General features: G+C 35.6%; 1 pseudogene; it reads left to right on the top strand.

Moving 5' to 3' along the window:
* Positions 1-4,065: 4,065 nt before the first annotated feature.
* Positions 4,066-17,231, top strand: LOC111756631 (large ribosomal subunit protein eL37-like; annotated as a pseudogene).
* The last annotated feature ends 1,114 nt before the right edge of the window (positions 17,232-18,345 follow it).

The following is an 18,345-nucleotide window of genomic DNA, read 5'->3' as shown; positions in this document are numbered from 1 at the left end:
AGTTTAAAAAGAGAGAAAAATTAAAGATAACAATTAAATAGATTTTCAAATCAGGTAAAAAAAAGACAGTTATAATAATTAATGCATTATGCATTATTGTTAGAAGTTAAAAGGTTTTCTGTCATAATTAAAATATTATTAGAACTACAAAATGTGGAGTGTGCATTTTAGAACAATTTCAAACCCAAGCCATGAACACTCTGGAGGCAAAGGCAGGAGGATCATTGAGACATCGAGACCAGCCTGAGCTACAAAGTGAGCTCAAGGCCAACCTGAACTGCATAGTGAGAACAGGTCTTGAAAAAAGACAAAAAAACAAACAAATAAATACATAATAAAACCCAAGCCATTAAAAAAAATGTCAAAATTAAGCCTTTAAATTTAAGATGTGAGTTTCCTGGGTTTAGTTCAGCAGCATAAGTTCCTGCTTGGCATGCGTGAAGTCATGAGTTCAATCCCCAGCACCAAAATAAATAAATTTAAGATGTGGATATGGAGTAAGCAGGTATTAGTAACAAAAAAGGGCTAGAACATAAGTCTTTAAACTCTGCAATGAATATTTTTGCCAACCCAAAATTCAGTGATGACTATTTTAACTGTGTTTGTTTTAAGAAATACATTCATCTGGTTGCTTGTAAATGAATGGCTTTTAATTATGAGCAAGTTACTCAAAGGATGTACTGAACATAATTTCTGTGCCCTATACTTGGCTAGATATTATGAAAAGATGTACAGTATTTATATAATGCAATTTTAATTAAGAACATTATAGATGGTTTTGACTGACTTAAAATTATGTGTAATATTTTCACTTTCAAATATAGCATATAGTTAAAAGGAAAGGATCTGAACTCCAGCTGACTGACTTCGAATATAGGTTTTACTAACTCCCAGTTAGGAGACATTAGTCAGATTATTTTATCATAAGCCTCAACATTTTCATCTTGTAAAACAAGATTTGCTCCTTCCTTAGAGTTGTAATGATAAGCAGACAAAGCACTATTAGGACAGGCCTTCATACAAAGCGAGCGGTCAATAAATATCAATATCATCATCATTATTATTATCAGTTAACTGTTGTTAAAGTTCAGCAGTTCTTCCTGGAAAGCAAAGAGCATTAGAAATTCCTTCTACTTTGTTATTAGTTTTTTTTATCACAAATGAATTCTTTAGCTTGTTTTTTAATTTGCTCATAAACAAAAATACCTCAATATTATCACAGAACAACCTCTGTAGAGTATCTATGAAAAGCTTTATGTTTGGTAAACCTTAGCTCTTGTTCTTCCCTTTTTTAAAAGTACAGGTCCTAGATATTTCTATGGATAAACAAATAGAGGGATACCACCCCACTAAGAAATACTTCAAACAAATGCCTACAATTTCTCTTACATGTGGTGAAGAAGTGAGAAAAGTCAAAGAAACAAATTACAGTGACTGCTGACACATGCATATTGAAGACTAAGGGAGAAAAGATGTAAATTTTTCCTTGGACGATGTAAAAAGCACCAAGTCACAGAAACAAGGAGCTTACTAAAATGCTTTGTTGATAAAAAGGTAAAAAATTTGTTATAATGTAAAAAATACAGAAACCAACTCTGCTGACTCAGTTTCACATTTCTACCCTCCAAATCATTGAGACAGTTATCTAAGATGCCTAGTTTAATGGCACTCTGTTGTGGCCATTTTAGTAAACTAATACAGATTATACCAGGGTCGGAGGACTTACTACAGAAAATTTGTTTTTTCTTAAGAAGACACTTCTGTGATGTAACCAGAAAAGTACGTAGTGCTTAAAAACATATACATTCTGGACTTAAGGGAGGCCTAGTAAACCTGAGAGGCAACTGATGTATAAGACATTACCTAAATCTGGTGAGCATGGCTTAAAAGAACAGGAGGAGTTGAGAGATGTTGGGCTCATTAACACAACTGGAAAATGATCACTTGCTATAAGTAGTAGTAAAAATTGAATTATGTGAATAATTTTGCAAAAGAGAATATGTCTTTAGAAAAAAAAGTGACCATTTTTTTTTCTGTCCTGGGGCCAAAATACACTATATCTTTTAATAGCCTATAGGATGTCAGAGCAGTAAATGATTAGATAGTACCTCATTTTATAAACGGAGAACTATTAAAAAAATTGGCCAAACCCAGATGTCTTTATCATGGAGACTGAGAAGAGATTGAAGTCCTTGGACTGAGTCAGAACTTCTGTCCCTAGATGCACTCCTGGTCCTATTTATTGGAACAGCTAAAGATTCAGTGCTCTTGCCCCAGTGGGCAACTTGCTGAGCATCTGAGGTCCCGTCACTTCGACTCACTGGAGGTGCAATCACAATGAGGTCAGGGGTCCACCAGCCGAATGAAGAGATGAGCTGGTGGGAAACCTACATCAATCTGTGGTGAGTGACTGGAGTGGAGCCATTCCACAGAAAGGGGGGCCCTGGCGGATAACATTCTGGAACCGGGCAGGACTGGCAAGTACAAAGGGCAGGAGTGACTTCTGTCATTTGTTGCCTTCCTGAACGGGATTGGTGGAATGAGCTAGGCCTGGGTCACATGACCTGCCTGGGACACAATAGGTTATCCAAAATCAATTCCCTATAGAGGCAGCATACACTAACCACACTAAGGCAGTGAAGCCTCAGAAGTTTGACTGAGCCGGAGGGGAGGTGGCACATAGTAATACACTGCAGGCCTCAGTAGCTTGACTGATTTGAAGGGGAAGGGTCAGCATAGGCTGCCCCTGTCTGCACACTGTGCCCCTGTGTCACTAGCACACTGCAGTGGGAAGGATCACCTGCCCAGCATGCTTCAAAAGAATTGTAACCAACAAAGAAATAAACTGGGCCTCCTGGAAGAAACAAAAAGATGGGAAGAGGAAAAAACAACAAAGTCCCCAGGTCCCAACCCTGAGAACATTGATCCAAGACAGTTAAATACAAAGGAGAACGAGAACAGCAAACATGCAATATCAGACACGGCAGCAATGGACACGGAGATATCTTTGGGACCTCACAGACAAGTTCAAAAGTGAAATATTTAGCCAAGTAAAGGAAGATATAAGAAGATTTAAAAAAGAGATGCTAAACACCCCTCAAGCAGACACAGACAGAAGAAGGGAGGAACTCAAACAAAGGAGAGAATCGTTTGATGAAGAATATAACGAAAATATAGAATGCATGAAGCAGATTCAAAGAGATTACCAGAAAATTAAAAACTCTATGGAAGGATGACAGATCTGCTTGAAAGAAACTAAGGATAGATTATCCAAACTGGAGGACAGTTTTTCAATGTGAGATTATGAAAGGAAAAACATTTTAAAAATAACAAGGAAACAAGCAGTAATAATACAAAGGCTAGAAGAGGACAAGAGGATCTATAACTTGAGAATAAAGAATGTGAATGAAGAAGCAGGGGTACAACCAAAGGAACTGCAAAGGTTATTCACAAAAATAATTAAAGAAAACTTCCCAAACATAGGAAAAGGAAAAGATATTCAGATGTATGAGGCATACAGAACTCCAGCCACCTACAACCAAAACAGAGCTATACCCAGCCTTATAATAATCAAGATTCCAAAAATTCAATATAAGAACAGAATATTAAAAACTGTTAGAGACAAGAAACAGATAACCTATAAAGGAAGGCCCATCAGAATAATGGCAGACTTCTCGACTTCTGGAGAAAATGGCGGCTTGCTAGGGGATCGGGCGTAGAGTCTCTCCGGAGAAATCATATTAGAAGCTAGAATATGACAACATGGAGAGGGCCAGACAAATGGATAACGATTCTTATTAACCAAGACAGTTCAGCTGGAGGATTTAAAGTCATGCTGAGACTGTGAAGGCTGATAACAGGAGGCTGCAAATCCCGCGCCTTTAAATCAACAAACTGACCCATGAACCCAACAGGAAAAGCTGTGTTGGCTTTTGGTGACTGCTGGAAACTGAGACCTGGGACCCCAAGAAGCAGCCAAGACTGCCCCGCTGTACCAGAGAAGATCGTGAATGGCTCTGGAGCTCCAAAGCCGAATGCTGAGCAGATTTCTGACTGGTCCGCGCTATGCCGGGAGCACGGAAAAGGTGGGCGGAGTGGTGTGCGGTAGACCCAGGAAGAAGACCTGCGCTGGACCCTGGTGAGTACTGGGGACCCTGTGGCTGCTGGGGTTGGCCAGAGAACTTCTTGGAACTGGGAAGTGCCCGCCACCATGGGGACATCAATAACACAGAGTCTGGTGGCAGCCATCTTAGAGTTGGGCAGAACCTACAGCTCAGTGGCATCACTGAGTCCCCCTGTAGGGAGGGCCGGTGGAAGACATCTTGAAATTGGGCAGACCCTGAGTACATGCTGGCTTCAGCATCATACAGAGAACTAGTGGGAGACATCTTGGATTTGGGCAGATCTGCTGTTCTGGTGCTCCTGTCACAGAGAGGTCTGAAAGAGAACAGCTGGGAGAGAACAGAACCCTGTGCCATAGTGACATTAGTCAGCTGCTTCTGGTACAAAGAGAACCGGCAGGAGCTACTGGGGCTAAACCAAGCCTCTGCTTGGGGTCCAATAAGCAGATACAAAATAGTCACAACTCAGTGACATCCAGAAAGTACAGCCTAAATTATGGATTGACTGGCGCAGAGGCTGGAGACTAGCCTGTATGGCCCCTGCATCCCAGCCTACCCCAGATAACAGCAAATTGGGGAGGACAGCAAGAACTCAAGTCAGCATGCTTCTGAAAGGCCCTAAGCAATTCGGAGAGGGCCAGAGAACCCCAGGACAGTCTGAAAGAAACCAAAAACATGACAAGAAATAAAAATTTTTTAAAAATCTCCAACTGCCCAACATGAGAAAATAAGCCCAGGAGAAGTAAACACTGAAGAGAACAAGCACAGTAACCATCCATTGCTCGACACAGCATCAGCCGAAATTAAAAAGTACCTTCATGATCTCATAGAAGAATTTAAAGCTGTACTCCTGATCCAAGTGAGGCAAGATATAAAGAGATTAATTAAAGAAATGCCAAGCCCTGCCCAAGAGAACACAGATGGAAGAACTGAGGAAATCAGAAAAGAAAGAGAAACTTCTGAAGAAGAATTTAAACATAGCTTAGAATACATGAAACAGATCCAAAGAGAATACCAGGAAATTAAAAACTCCATTGAACACTGGCAAAATATCCTGACAGAAACTAAAGACAGCCTTCTGAAACTTGAAGAGAGATTTATGGCATATGATCGTGAAAGAAAAAGCCTCTTAAAAATAACAAGGAACCAGAAAGAAGCAATTCAAAAACTAGAAGATGACAAAAAGATACATAACTTAAGAATAAAGAATGTGAGTGAGGAAACAGGAGCAACCAAAAATGAAATACAAAGAATATTCACAGATATATTAAAGCAAAATTTCCCATGTATTGCAAAAAGAAATGATACCCAGATAAAAGAGGCATACAGAACACCAGCTACCTACAACCAAAACAGATCTATGCCTAGACATATAATAATCAAGATTCCAGAAATCCACCAAAAGAACAGAATATTAAAAGCAGCCAGAGAAAAGATGCAGATTACCTACAATGGGAAAACTATCAAAATAACAGCAGACTTATCAACACAAACTCTTAAGTCAAGAAGGGAGTGGGGAGAAATATTCCAAGTCCTGAAAGAAAATAATATGCAACCTAAGCTCATATACCTGTCAAAACTCTCTCTCAAATTAATGGAGAAATAAGATACTTCCAAGACAAGGAGGAACTGTGGGAGTTCATGGCCACCAATCCAATCCTACAGAGAGTGCTGAAGGACATTACAGAGAAAGAGAGGAAGAGATACCAGGATTCCAGCAACAGTGGCAGAGAGGCCTCAGTGAACGGGGCAGACAGTGGAATGAGGGAATAAGGTGGACAAATTATAGCAGAAAAGTGGAGTAGCAGACATGAGGCAGAGACGGTAAGCTATAGTCTTTAGTATAGACAGCTCTGAAACTATTTTTAAAAAGGCAGAGGTCATTGTTAATGGTGTATAAGGATTTAAAAGATACAGTAGGTTTATTGCCATATTTAGTTTGAATTTAATTTGTACTGGTCTGTGCACTCATGTCAGATTTGAGGGCACAGACATCTTGACCCAAAAATAGCAGGTTATACCATGGTAACTATCCTTACTTTCCTATTAACTTAAACTGAAATCCTGCAATACTTACATTGTCTTACTATGACTGATCTTAATTGAATCTGAATCATAAGACTATGGGTTGGCCTTGGCTGATTTTATTTGAAATTGGTATACTTGTTAGTATCAACCCTAAAAGTAGAGGCAACTACTTTGAGGGTGACAAGATGTAAAGGATATCCATACTGTTATTAGCTAGTAACAGCTCTCAAATCCTACAATGCTGTCAAAGTTAAGTTTTTATAAAAATAGGTGATACTATATTTAACTATAATAAGCCAGTATTGTGGTCAAATCTATTGAAAATAACAAGAGAAAACATAGTAACTACAGAAGATCATCTATATTGTGGTCTTATATGTCTTATCCATTGCATGTTTTTCTAGGAAATTGTTTGCTGTCTTGCTATGACTTGGTATTCCCTATAATACAGAGAGGATAGATACATATGTAGAAATTCACACATGGGTTTGTTTGTTTTTGTTTTGTTTTGTTTTGTTTTAATTATTTACGGGAACAGATTATATAATGCAAGATGAAATGAACAGATACTCTGAGGAAGAGACGCTAAGAAACCCGAGGCTAATTTTGTAGCATTGTGATATAAATTCTAGCAATACTATTGTTCACTGATTAGAATGACATTGGACTGGTTTCTTGAGTTCAATTTCAGCATATGTAGAGATGGGGACAGCTATCACAAAGAGAATGAGAGATGCGATGGTAGTTACTATTGTCTTCCCTAATTTGGAACTTGAGGACCTAAAAAGCCTCCAATGATTTGATTAGTCCTATAATATGCAATAAGTATATAAAGTGGGTGAAGATGGGGACAACTATTTGTAAGAAACTAGAGACAGTTAGATAGACAATGAAGATCTTCAGTGGACTTCTTCGAAATCTGTATTTCTTTAAATTGTTTTTTTAACTGCTTTGTTCTGTTTTGATATGTTTAATCTTACCCTCTTTGAGATGTAAAATAAATGTGTAGGACTGATAACCATATTACTGAGCTTTTGTTCGATCATAGAGCAGAACGGTTTGTAGTGTCACTTTTTGAATGTCATTCTAAATACTTTAATTCTATAACATGAACAGCTATTTCTAAGATGACAATGTGTAACTTATCAACCGGCAATTTCTTACCATTTGTTTTTCTGTAAGTTTGTATTATTTCTACCCTTTTTTTATCTCCATGTATTTTTTTTGTTTCCTTTTCTTTAAAAAAAAAAAAAAAAAAAGAATGGCAGACTCCTCGACACAAACCATCAAGTCAAGAAGAGCCTGGAGTGATATATTACAAACCCCAAAAGAAAATAACCTCCAGCCCAGAGTGATATACCCTGCTAAACTGTCTCAAGAAATTAATGGAAAAACAAGATGCTTCCAAGACAAAGAGGAACTTGGGAAATTGACAACCACCAAACTCTACAGAGAATACTGCAGGGCATTCTAGACAGAGAGAAAAGTACTCGGATTCCAAGAACAATGGTAGAGAAGCCTCAATGAATGGAGCAGAAAACAGAATGAAGAAGATAAGCAGACAACTGATGGTAAAAAAAAAAAAGAGCTTAACAGAAATGAGTCAGAGAAGGTTGGTTATAATCTCTAATATAGATGACCTTGATACACTAAATTTAAAAAACAAAAAGAACCACACGTTGAGTAGATCAGGAGACAGGGTCAACCGAGATGCTATTTATAGGAAATGTAATTAACATGAAAAAGAGTACATGGAGTGAAAATCAAATAAGAGAAAACAATGATTTTTGTGACAGAGAATCAGAGAGTAATAGGGGAAACTAGAGCAGTATTTGTGAATAGGTTGGAAAGACAGGCTTTAATAGGTAAAGGAATACAATTAGAGATCAAGTCCAGGAGAGAGAAGGTTCAGAATCACTTAGATAAATAGCACGTTGCCCCCGCCCCAATTTAAAACCAAGGGTCTTGATGAAACCCAAAAATGCACAGTGTACCATGGGTATGTGAAAGGGGAGGGAGAGTCTTAAAAAAAGATGGCAGAAGATATTGATAATAGTGTATCAGGATTTAAAATCTACATTACTCGCACTACTCTGCTTAGAAAGATTTTATTCTTTTTTGATAGATTTTATTCTGTTCCAGTTGTCTACTTGCATTAGATTTGAGGGCGTAGACAGCTATCCCAAAAACATCAGGATATAGCACAGTAATCATCTTTAATTTCCTATTATCTTAATCTAGAACCGTGTATGATTTATACTGTCTTATCATGACAGACCTTAGTTAAATCTGATTTGTTTGATTGCTATTTGGTATCAACAGATTTTATTCATAAATGATATGATTGATAGTATCAAGTCTGAGAGTATAGGCAACTATACTGAAGATAACAAGACTCTATGAAACACATTCTGGTTTGATAATTGCCTGCTTTAGAAGTTTTATACTATGTACAAAGTTGTGTTTTTATTAATACTGTTATGTACTGATATATTCAATTATACTATGTCTGATGATATATATAGCCAATTCTATTGAAGATAACAAGAGACAACACAAGAACTATGGTCGAACTCCTTGTACAATGATCTTATATGTCTTTTTCATTTTATGTGTTTATAGAAATATGTTTTCTTTGTCTTGCTTTGTTTCGTTTCTCCCTCTAACATAGAAAGGATAGAAATACATGTTAAGACTCATGCATATATAGAATCTATAAACAGTTTATGAGAAGTGATCTTATGACACATGATGCAATGAACAGATACTTTGAAGGAAAAGAGACAGCAAAATACCCAGTGGTGATCCTGGAGTGTCATAGTGTGAAACCCAGCAATAGTACTATTCTTTGTTCAGAGTGATATTAGACTGCTTGGGTTTATTCAATGTCAACATAATTGAAGATATGGGTAACTTCATGTATGTTTAAGTGTACAGGATTGATAACCATATTTCTAAGTTTTTGTTGGATAGTTGAACAGCACTGGTTGCAGTCTCACTGTTTGAATCTCCATTTTATATACTCTATTTTAGTATCTTGAATAACTATTTATAAAAGGACAATCTATAATCATCAACAAGTGATTTCTTACTGTTTATTTTTTTTCTTCAAAAGTATGTATTATTTGTACCCATTTTGTTCTGTTTAGTCTTTCTTGAAATTAAAATTAAAAAAAAAAGAACCACAGTACCCAGTGCTGGTCCTGGAGTGTCATGATGTGAAATCCAGCAATACTATTATTCTTTATTCAGAATGACTTTAGCCTGCTTTAGTTTGTTTAATCCCAATATATATGAAGATATGGATAACTGCATGTATGTTTAAGTGTATAGGATTGACAACCATATTACTAAGTTTTTATTGGATAGTTGAACAGAACTTTGCAGTCTCGCTGCTGGAATTCCCACTTCATATGTTCCACTTTTGTATCTTAAGCAACTATTTGTAAAAGGACAGTATGTAAACATTAACTAGTGATTTCTTACTGTTTATTTTTTTCTCTGAATGTATTGTTTCTACCAATTTTCTATTTTGTTTAGTCTTTCTTTAAATAAAATTTTTAAAAAAAGAACTTCTGTCCCTAGACTTGCTTTAATGTATTTATATAAAGTGAATGCACCAATAATCTAGTGAGATTATGCCATTCTTTTTGGTTCCTCACCTGTCTGAACATGGAAATGCTGAATTTGAGTGACATAAGCTGATAAAAAGAATCTTCCCTGATATGACATTTGGGGAAGAGTGAAATATGGAAAATTATATATTTATTAATTGTATTTCTCCATCTTCCATTTTCTTTTCTGCATCTTATGCAAATAAATAATTGTAAAATTAAATAGATTTCAGAAAGAATCAAACTTTTGATTTGAAAATAAGACATGGAATCACAATAATTATGGCTTGTTCATATTATACAGTGAGTTTGTAGAACTGGACTACACTAAGTTTCCCTCAGTCTTAGTTCTTCTTTCTTTATATAGCACTAAACTGTCATCACAACAAAGATTCTATTGTATATACTATGATAGAAAATGCAAGATGATAGAGAGAGATAGGGAGGGAGAGAAAGAGAGGAGACATAGAGAAGAGAGAGAGAGAGAGAGAGAGAGAGAGAGAGAGAGAGAGAGAGAGAGAGAGAGAGAGAGAGAATTCAGTGTAAAATAGACCAAATATCCCTGCCTGACTACTGTTTGGCTTAAAAACTCTTACATATGAAATAAAAGATAAATAATACACAAGCCTTTCTACAAGTTTAGCCAGCCCCTGATCCTTTTACACATTTCATTATCATAGCCCCAATATACAGAGGAAATTGATTTTCTTCCAATCATTTCCATATAAGGATAATGCATTTCTGTATAAAAGCTTAGACATACTGATAGATTCCATGAAAATATACAAGTGAATATAGTAGATAAACTTGTGCCAAACACAAATTTGGCCTTGCTGTATGACTCTGTGTTTTCAAAGTATTCTAAAAGTAAAGTAACTCTATTAGGACTAGCCAAAGCATATTTTTAAACACTCAATGCCAAGATCTCTGCAATTTAGCTACTAACTGACAATGGCTGGCAGTCCATAATTCATTCTGTCCAAGTGCACAAGGACCCCACTTTCAATATAATGGCTGGCTCAACCCCAGAGTGCAGTGCTAGCAAGAATTCCCCTGAAGTTAATGGGTCATACTCTTCTCAGTGTTGTGAGGAACAAGAAAAACCAACAACCATAAACTACTCTTAATTTATTTTTCAGATGATTTTAGTCTAGATTACTCAATGTGTGGATCATAAATTTTTAGTAGTAAGGAGCATTCCTGGAGTTTTTCTAAACCTCTTTTATTCTAATTGCTCTTCTGCCATAGTCTGTGCTTCCATGACATTGCAAAAGATAAACTGTAGACTTAAAAAATACAGACAGCAAGCGGAAAAAGCAAGACCAAGCTCTATGTGGCTGTTTATGTTGGAACGTAAACAAATCAGCAATTCTATCTATAAAGCAAGCCTGATTCTAATTTAAATAACAAAGGTATATTTTTCGGTAAGAACTCCCATTTAGCATATTCTAACTCCCAAATGCCTATCCAGGAAAACACTAATTTCAGTTGGTACACAGAATTTGTTGTTCTTCAAGGTAAGGTCTACTTCTGCTTCATTTTAAGATTTCACCACCCACCTTGAAATACCTAAGAATTCTTAGAGAAACAAAACTTTTGTTCCCTGTAAGTAAGGTCTGAAGATTTAAAATATTCATTAGTGTTCCAGAAAATTCCAATGTGAACAGGGTGACAAACCTCCAAAAGGAACATTTTCTACCTAAATAAGTTACAACTTATTTGCTAGAACTATTCAATTTACTAAATTTGATTTTAAATGAAATCCTTTGACTATTTTGCAAGAAAATTCTGAGAGCACATATTGTCACTATTTTCAGGATACTTTGTATGATACTAGCAGAACTTTTACACTTATTAAAATAGAGTATGGCTGTGAAACCCTCCCTCCACACAGGAAAGACTTCTGCTGCAGTGGAAACAGAACATGAGGATTCCTGTTCGGAAATCCACCCAGTGACCAGCATAAGATCAAGAAAGTCACAGCTTCCAAAAAGAATAATTTCTATTTCCAACATTAACAACTTTTAGCTTGAATTCTGCTCTCCCACATTTTACAAAAAGAACTTCTCCACTTAACAAATTTAGACAGAGGAGCAATAATCTACAAGATAGTATATTTGAAAAGTATTCTGATTTGCGTTTCCTATAAAATGCATTTCTTTCCCTTTAAAATGTCATATAACAATGCTCAAAAACATTCATGGCATTTCTCTATGTGTTTCTTTCCCTTTAAAATGTCATATAACAATGCTCAAAAACATTCATGGCATTTCTCTAAGTGTGTGACCTTACTAAACACAATTTTGTTTTGGTTTGGTTTGATGTGGGTTTTTTTCAGTTTTTTATGAATTTTATTAGTACATTTTTGACATACATAATAATTACATTCATCAAAGGGAATTTGTAGCTGTACATAATATATCTTAACAGCCTCCCCATTCTCTTCCTTTTTCACTTGGCAAAACTTTGTTTCTGTTGTTTTCCTGTTTGGTTTTTTTGAAACAGTGTCTTGCCCTGTAGTTCAAGCTAGTTTTGAATTCACCATGTAACCCAAACTGAACTCAAACCCCTAGTAATCTTTCAACCTTATCCTCTTGACTGCGGAGATTACAGGTATGCACTACCACGTTCAGCATATTTTTTTAACTGACTATGGCCTTCTAGAAATCAGCCCTATCTAGAATTGCAAGTGTCCATCTCAGTGGAATTCTCTTTCTTGAGGGAAGAAAAAATATTTCTGCCATTCTTGTTTCAAGATTGAGGAAAAGTAGCCAGGAATTTTCATAGGTAGACTCCTTTGGTCGGCTTTCTGGATTTCTGGAATCAAAATATGTGTTTCCAGGGCCGGGCTGTGAAAGTGATGTTTGTGCAGCTCTCATAATCTGGGGCAAGTGGATGCCTCCAGTAGGAAGTACGAGTGTCTATCCAAGAGGTGCAGCAGTGTCTGCTACCATTTCCTTTCCAGAGCCTTTGTCTCCCTGGGTTGCTGCATCCGGAATTCCTCAGCTTCCTTACCAAAATGTTGATGTTTATTTAGTCTTTCTGAATTTTGCCAGTAATAGTCAGATGCCCACGGCCACCTAGGTCCCTAGCTGGGGAGCTGGCAGCCCTTAGGACCACTGACTCTGCTGTCTGTACCTGTTGCCAGAGACTTTAAAACAGACTGGTCAAAGTCAAGTCCAGACAGACAATGTGTAAATGTTTAGTCTGAGGTATTTCTTAATCTGTGTCTCCTTTTTTGACAATTTAAACTTACCCTTTGGGTTTGTCGGTTCAACCTGGTGCAGAGAAAATGAAATATTTTTCTTTTTTCTGGGTTTTTTTTTTTTTTTTGGTCCTGCAAAAAGTAAGTCTCCTCTCTGATATGAATATGAAGGGAGGTTATAAGAAACCAGCATAACTGAAATTTGTGGAGTGATTGAATCTTTTAGAAAGATAAAACATTTCATTAAAAATAGACTTCATGAGACATGACTGGAACAAAATATGAATCACATTTTTATATTTTATTCTAATATCCCAGTGCACTCAAGTCCAAGATATGTACTATGGTTTCATAACCAAAAAGAACAACTCTGTGAAAAAGGGTAAATGGAGAAAGAAATGCCTGTCATTGGTCTGAGGATTTCCATAGTTTGTCTTTTTGTGCCTGGATGAATTTATTTTAAGCTGCAGTTGATTCATTCCAGAATTAGAAACAATGTAAAAATGAACTCTAAAATCAACAAATGTTTTCCCAGTTGCTTTACTATAAAGTTGACAAAATATAAAGGCATAAATTTTCAATGTAATGGATAAATATGACCCTCTCTGAGCAGCAGAACATGGCCTATGTCAGCGATTCAAAGAAATAATAAAGAACAATCATAGAAAAGGAAACTCTCTCATGCAGTTGATTTTGCAATTCAGGCAATATTTGGTGGAGCAAAGATACAAGTAAAGAACTTCAACTTAGGTTTTTAGTATCTCATAATTTAACAATGTAGATATCTTAGAAGATAATATTTTCTTAAATCTATTGATTGACAGTAATGCTTTTTATTCTTTTTATTGAGTGTGTTGTATTATTTAATTTCAATGCATGTGAAGGTGTGAACATCTATTTTGAAGAGAACAAGAGACATTATGAGAGCCATTGTTGATTTTCCTGTTGTTTGGTTTTGAATAATGCTTTCATTCTTCTGTTTTAATTCATTTTATACTATTTTGTCTTGTTTGAATTCATTGTTTGTAAAGAAATGGACAACTATTTTGAAGAAAACAAGAAACATTACAGTAGCCACTATTGATTTCTTGTTGTCTTGTTTTGAAATCCTATGTTGCTTGCATTGTTTCATTCTGATCTGCTTTATTCTGTTTTATTTTGTTTTGTTTTATTCTCTTTAAAATAAAAAAATTAAATATATTGATTGAGAAAGACCTTATAACTTACTAAATATTAGTCCATCAAAAAATGACAGAAAAAACTCTTACACTTGTTTTCATTGGGTAACAGCCAAAACAAAACACTTCATTATTACTACATGGACCTTAGTAGAGCTAAGCAGAGAAATTTTCAGATAGAATTCATATTTAGACTCAGCATCTGGAAAATGTCTAATAATCTTCAATCGTGGTACAATTTCTAGCAGTATACTAACCACAGCCATGGAAATACTTGAACTGCATTTCCAAAAAGGATACTCTGGATAAAAAGGCTAACCTTGTCAGGACTTCTCTTTAGGGCTGGCAGTGCTTCTCCTAACTAGCAGGTGTTGGAACTAACAACAAATCCAAGTGAATAACGATCTGCAGGACCATTTAATATGAAACCAACATAGCTCTGCTCTTTCTACTAGGTTACATGGTGACATGCATTGACTTGGAGATATATCTACCCATGTTCATTAACTTGGTAAAAAGTTTGATATGTGAATACATATGTTTACAAGACTTTGTTGTTGTCCAAATAATATTAATATAATTTATTTAATCATTTGAGAAATAAAGCAACCCCATCTGTCTCCAAAGAAACAGGACAAAGAGAAGGTACAAACATGTGCATGTGCACACATGCACAAACACATAAACATGCATATAAACATCCTATACAAGGAAGGGCAGATTACGGCAAATCTCACATCTGTAGTTGAGTCTTGCAGCTTTCTGGAAATTCCAGCAGAGTCAAGATTGCAGCCTTGTGCAGAATTCCTTCCTCTTTAGAAGATATTCATCTTTTCATTTAAGGCCTTCAGCTGGTGGATGATATTCATACTATGAATCTGCTACTCAAAGTGTACATATTTATTTAAATTTTAATCACATATAAACCATATCTTTATAGCACCATTTAAACTGTTGTCTGACCAAATAAATGAGTACTGTGGACTAGCAAAGTTGACACATAAAACTAACCTGCAAGGTGCAGACCAGTAAACTCTAAAATATGTCACCTTGTAGGTCACTCAGACTTTCTGAATTTCTGGATTATAACTTTCTATAAAGGAATTCTGTGGTCAATCTCCTCTGAAAGATCAGAAGACATGCATATGATAGGTCTCTTGCCCCATATATGTCACAAGTGACACAAAAAAGAATCTGAACAAATGATTCTCACTGATTCTTCTCTTCCCAGTTTACTGCTATCAGAGAATACTTCTTTTGGTTTATTCCTGTTTTTCCAGGACCTTTCACTTTTTTCATAACATAAAAATATTGTATACAGCTTTCCTGAGGTCTTTGGATCTTTATTTTTGAAGGCTTCTGTGTCACTTAAAGTTTTAGTCCAATAAATGTACCATGTTTTTATCATATTAATTTGTCTTTTGTTATCAGCCATAAACCTTACAATGGGGTAGAAAAATATAGTACTTTTTCTTACCACTATAAATACCTTATGCACAAATCAAACTTTGATCCCTCAGATATGTTAAGATTAGTTTATGGAAAGCTATAAACCTATGAAAACATGAAATACAACTGTAGGCTTGTCATAATTGTTTCAATCTCACACTTCTGGTTGTAATTTAGTTCTTTATCTAGATTTTGCTTAGATAGAAATGTTGCCTGGAAGTTTTTATATATAGATCTATGGATTTGCCAAATAGGGCAGCATTATATGGGTTCTAAATCAACTCTCTACATAAGTTTTTACAGTGCATTGAAGAAGTAAAGAATTAAGTTTTTCACTAAAATTGATGCAAATGTAAAAATAATATTTGACACAATAAACTCAATTACAGATTTTTAGTGTAGACTTGATTATCTCTCTTCAGGAAAGTCAGACTTTTATGTGAAATGTCTAGATAAACTTCTGAATTAAAACATGGAATCACTGGTAAACAAAATCTACCAATTCAATTCTCAAAATTAATAATAGGTAAGTACTATAACCAGTTGGCAGTCTGGTAGTGCATTTTAAAATAATCCACTAGTTATAACTTAACATCTAGGAAGTTTCTTACCAGATATAATTTATTACATGCAGTTGTTCACACACATAGAATCTAAAAGATGATGCAAATGCAAAACTGTTTTAACCTTTACCAATGACTCATACTCAATTTATAAGGAACTTACTTCAGATGATCATCCTGCAGTTTTATTAGGCTCTGGTTTCTACCTGTACTTTCCACTCAGCTTGATTCTCCTGTTCCTTTCTGCCCATCCCACCCACTCTCCAGATCATAGCTGCCTTCATGCAGAAGCATCTAGAATTCATGTCTTTTACTACTAATAAAGTATACTTCTCACACACTTCATCATGCCAAAGCTAGCTCTCTCTCTCTCTCTCTCTCTCTCTCTCTCTCTCTCTCTCATTTTTTATTAAATACTCCCACATTTATACCAATTGGAGAACAAAAGAGAAAACTCCAAGCTTTCACAGGAACTAAGAATCTTGTCTTCTAGTGACCTCTAGAAGGTCACTAGAACACATAAAGATGAATCTGTTCCTATTCAATTGATTGTTATTAGTCATTATTATCATTATCTTTAAGATGTAAAAACATCAAGAATTTCTCAGCATTTTGAACAAGATATTTTCTGTCTTCTGTATGGCTTTTCCTACCACAAATGTGGGTGGTGGAGTGATTGATGTAGCCTTAGAAATAAGGAGACTTTTTTATTTTTTGTGTGACTGATTAAGAAATGAGACATTGAAATACTGAAAGGCAATGAGTGAAGAGGTGACAAGCTAAGTCATTATTTGGAAAGCGTTGTAATAAGATACACACTTTGTGCCACCACTGTGGTTCTAAGGGCTGCCACTTTCAGGAATCAACTTGTGGTAAATGTGGCTCCCCTGCCGAGTGCAAGACACGGTAGTGTACACTGTAACTAGAGTGCAAAGGCTAGAAGAGAGAATACCACTGGAACTGGGCGAGTGGGGCACCTAAAACTTGCATATAGGAGATTCAAGCATGGATTTCATGAAGAAAAAACACTTAAACCCCAGAGAGCAGCTGATGCTGAATCCAGTTCATCTTGAGAATTTCAACAATTACTCAAAATAAAAGCTTTATTTAAAAAAAATTTTTAAAGCATTGTATATTCTTCTGGCACTTGCTTTACAGAAGTGTTTTATTTCATACCTCATGGTTTTGATATACTATGATCAGTCATTGATGACCAAAAATCTTTGGTCTGTAAAAGTAATCATATAAAAAATGCTTATTGAGTTTTTATTTTGCTCCCAGCTTCATAAAGCTCACTTCATTAAGAGAGAAGTAAAGGTTTCAAGAAAGAGAAAAAACTTTAAAAAGTAATAGTTCTTTCACATTAAGACACATCTGTTTCCACTCTTTTATTTTTACTTTGCCAAAACATTTTGCTTTCATGTGGTTTACTCTACAATACCTATTATAATATTGGATTCAGGATAAACATCTTTCTTGCTTGATACTTTAGTACTGTGATTCCAAATTTTTTTTATTGTATACCTTTATCAATAAAATATTGAGTCCCATTCACAATGTATGTATATTTATTTATAAATTACAAAATGTACCACTTTTATAACATAGGTGCATTGTAAATGTACATTATAGTTTTTAACAACAGAATATAGTTATACATTATGGTTTTAAAATAAAGAAAATACAAGTAGAAGTTTAACATTCCTCTTGGACTTTAGTGAAACATTTTGTACTTCACAGGGTATATAACACTCTCTAACCTCCACCTTGCTTTAGCACAGTTTCCTTTTTCTATTGGCTTGAGCTCTTTGCTCCTAGTAATTTTTCCATAATTTATTTTGAAAACAGAACAAAACAAAGCTGCACTTTTTCACTTTTGCACCACTCATTTTTCTCCCTAGAAACGCCAGGATACCTCAGTTCTTCACTCTCCCAACTATCACATAAATCTCAGTGGATGCCAACATTCTACTTATACTCATGATTTCTACACCACTTGAGTGGAACCTTGCCTCGACATGAGGTATGATTAATTTAAAATGTCCTTAAAATGACTTTTTTTCTCCTGAATTCTGCCTTAGTGTAGAATCATGGCTACAAAGACTTCTCAAGGACAGAACTCACAGGGAGGCCCTGTGTGGCTCTCAGGGACAAGAACTAAAAGTGAAGAACTACAATCTAACTTCT

This window comes from Cavia porcellus, unplaced genomic scaffold (assembly GCF_034190915.1).
Source record: "Cavia porcellus strain 051 isolate PalLab524CR breed Dunkin Hartley unplaced genomic scaffold, mCavPor4.1 scaffold_15, whole genome shotgun sequence".
Taxonomy (NCBI): domain Eukaryota; kingdom Metazoa; phylum Chordata; class Mammalia; order Rodentia; family Caviidae; genus Cavia; species Cavia porcellus.
The sequence above is the reverse complement of the archived record's forward strand: the minus strand, read 5'-3'. Positions and strand labels throughout refer to the sequence as shown.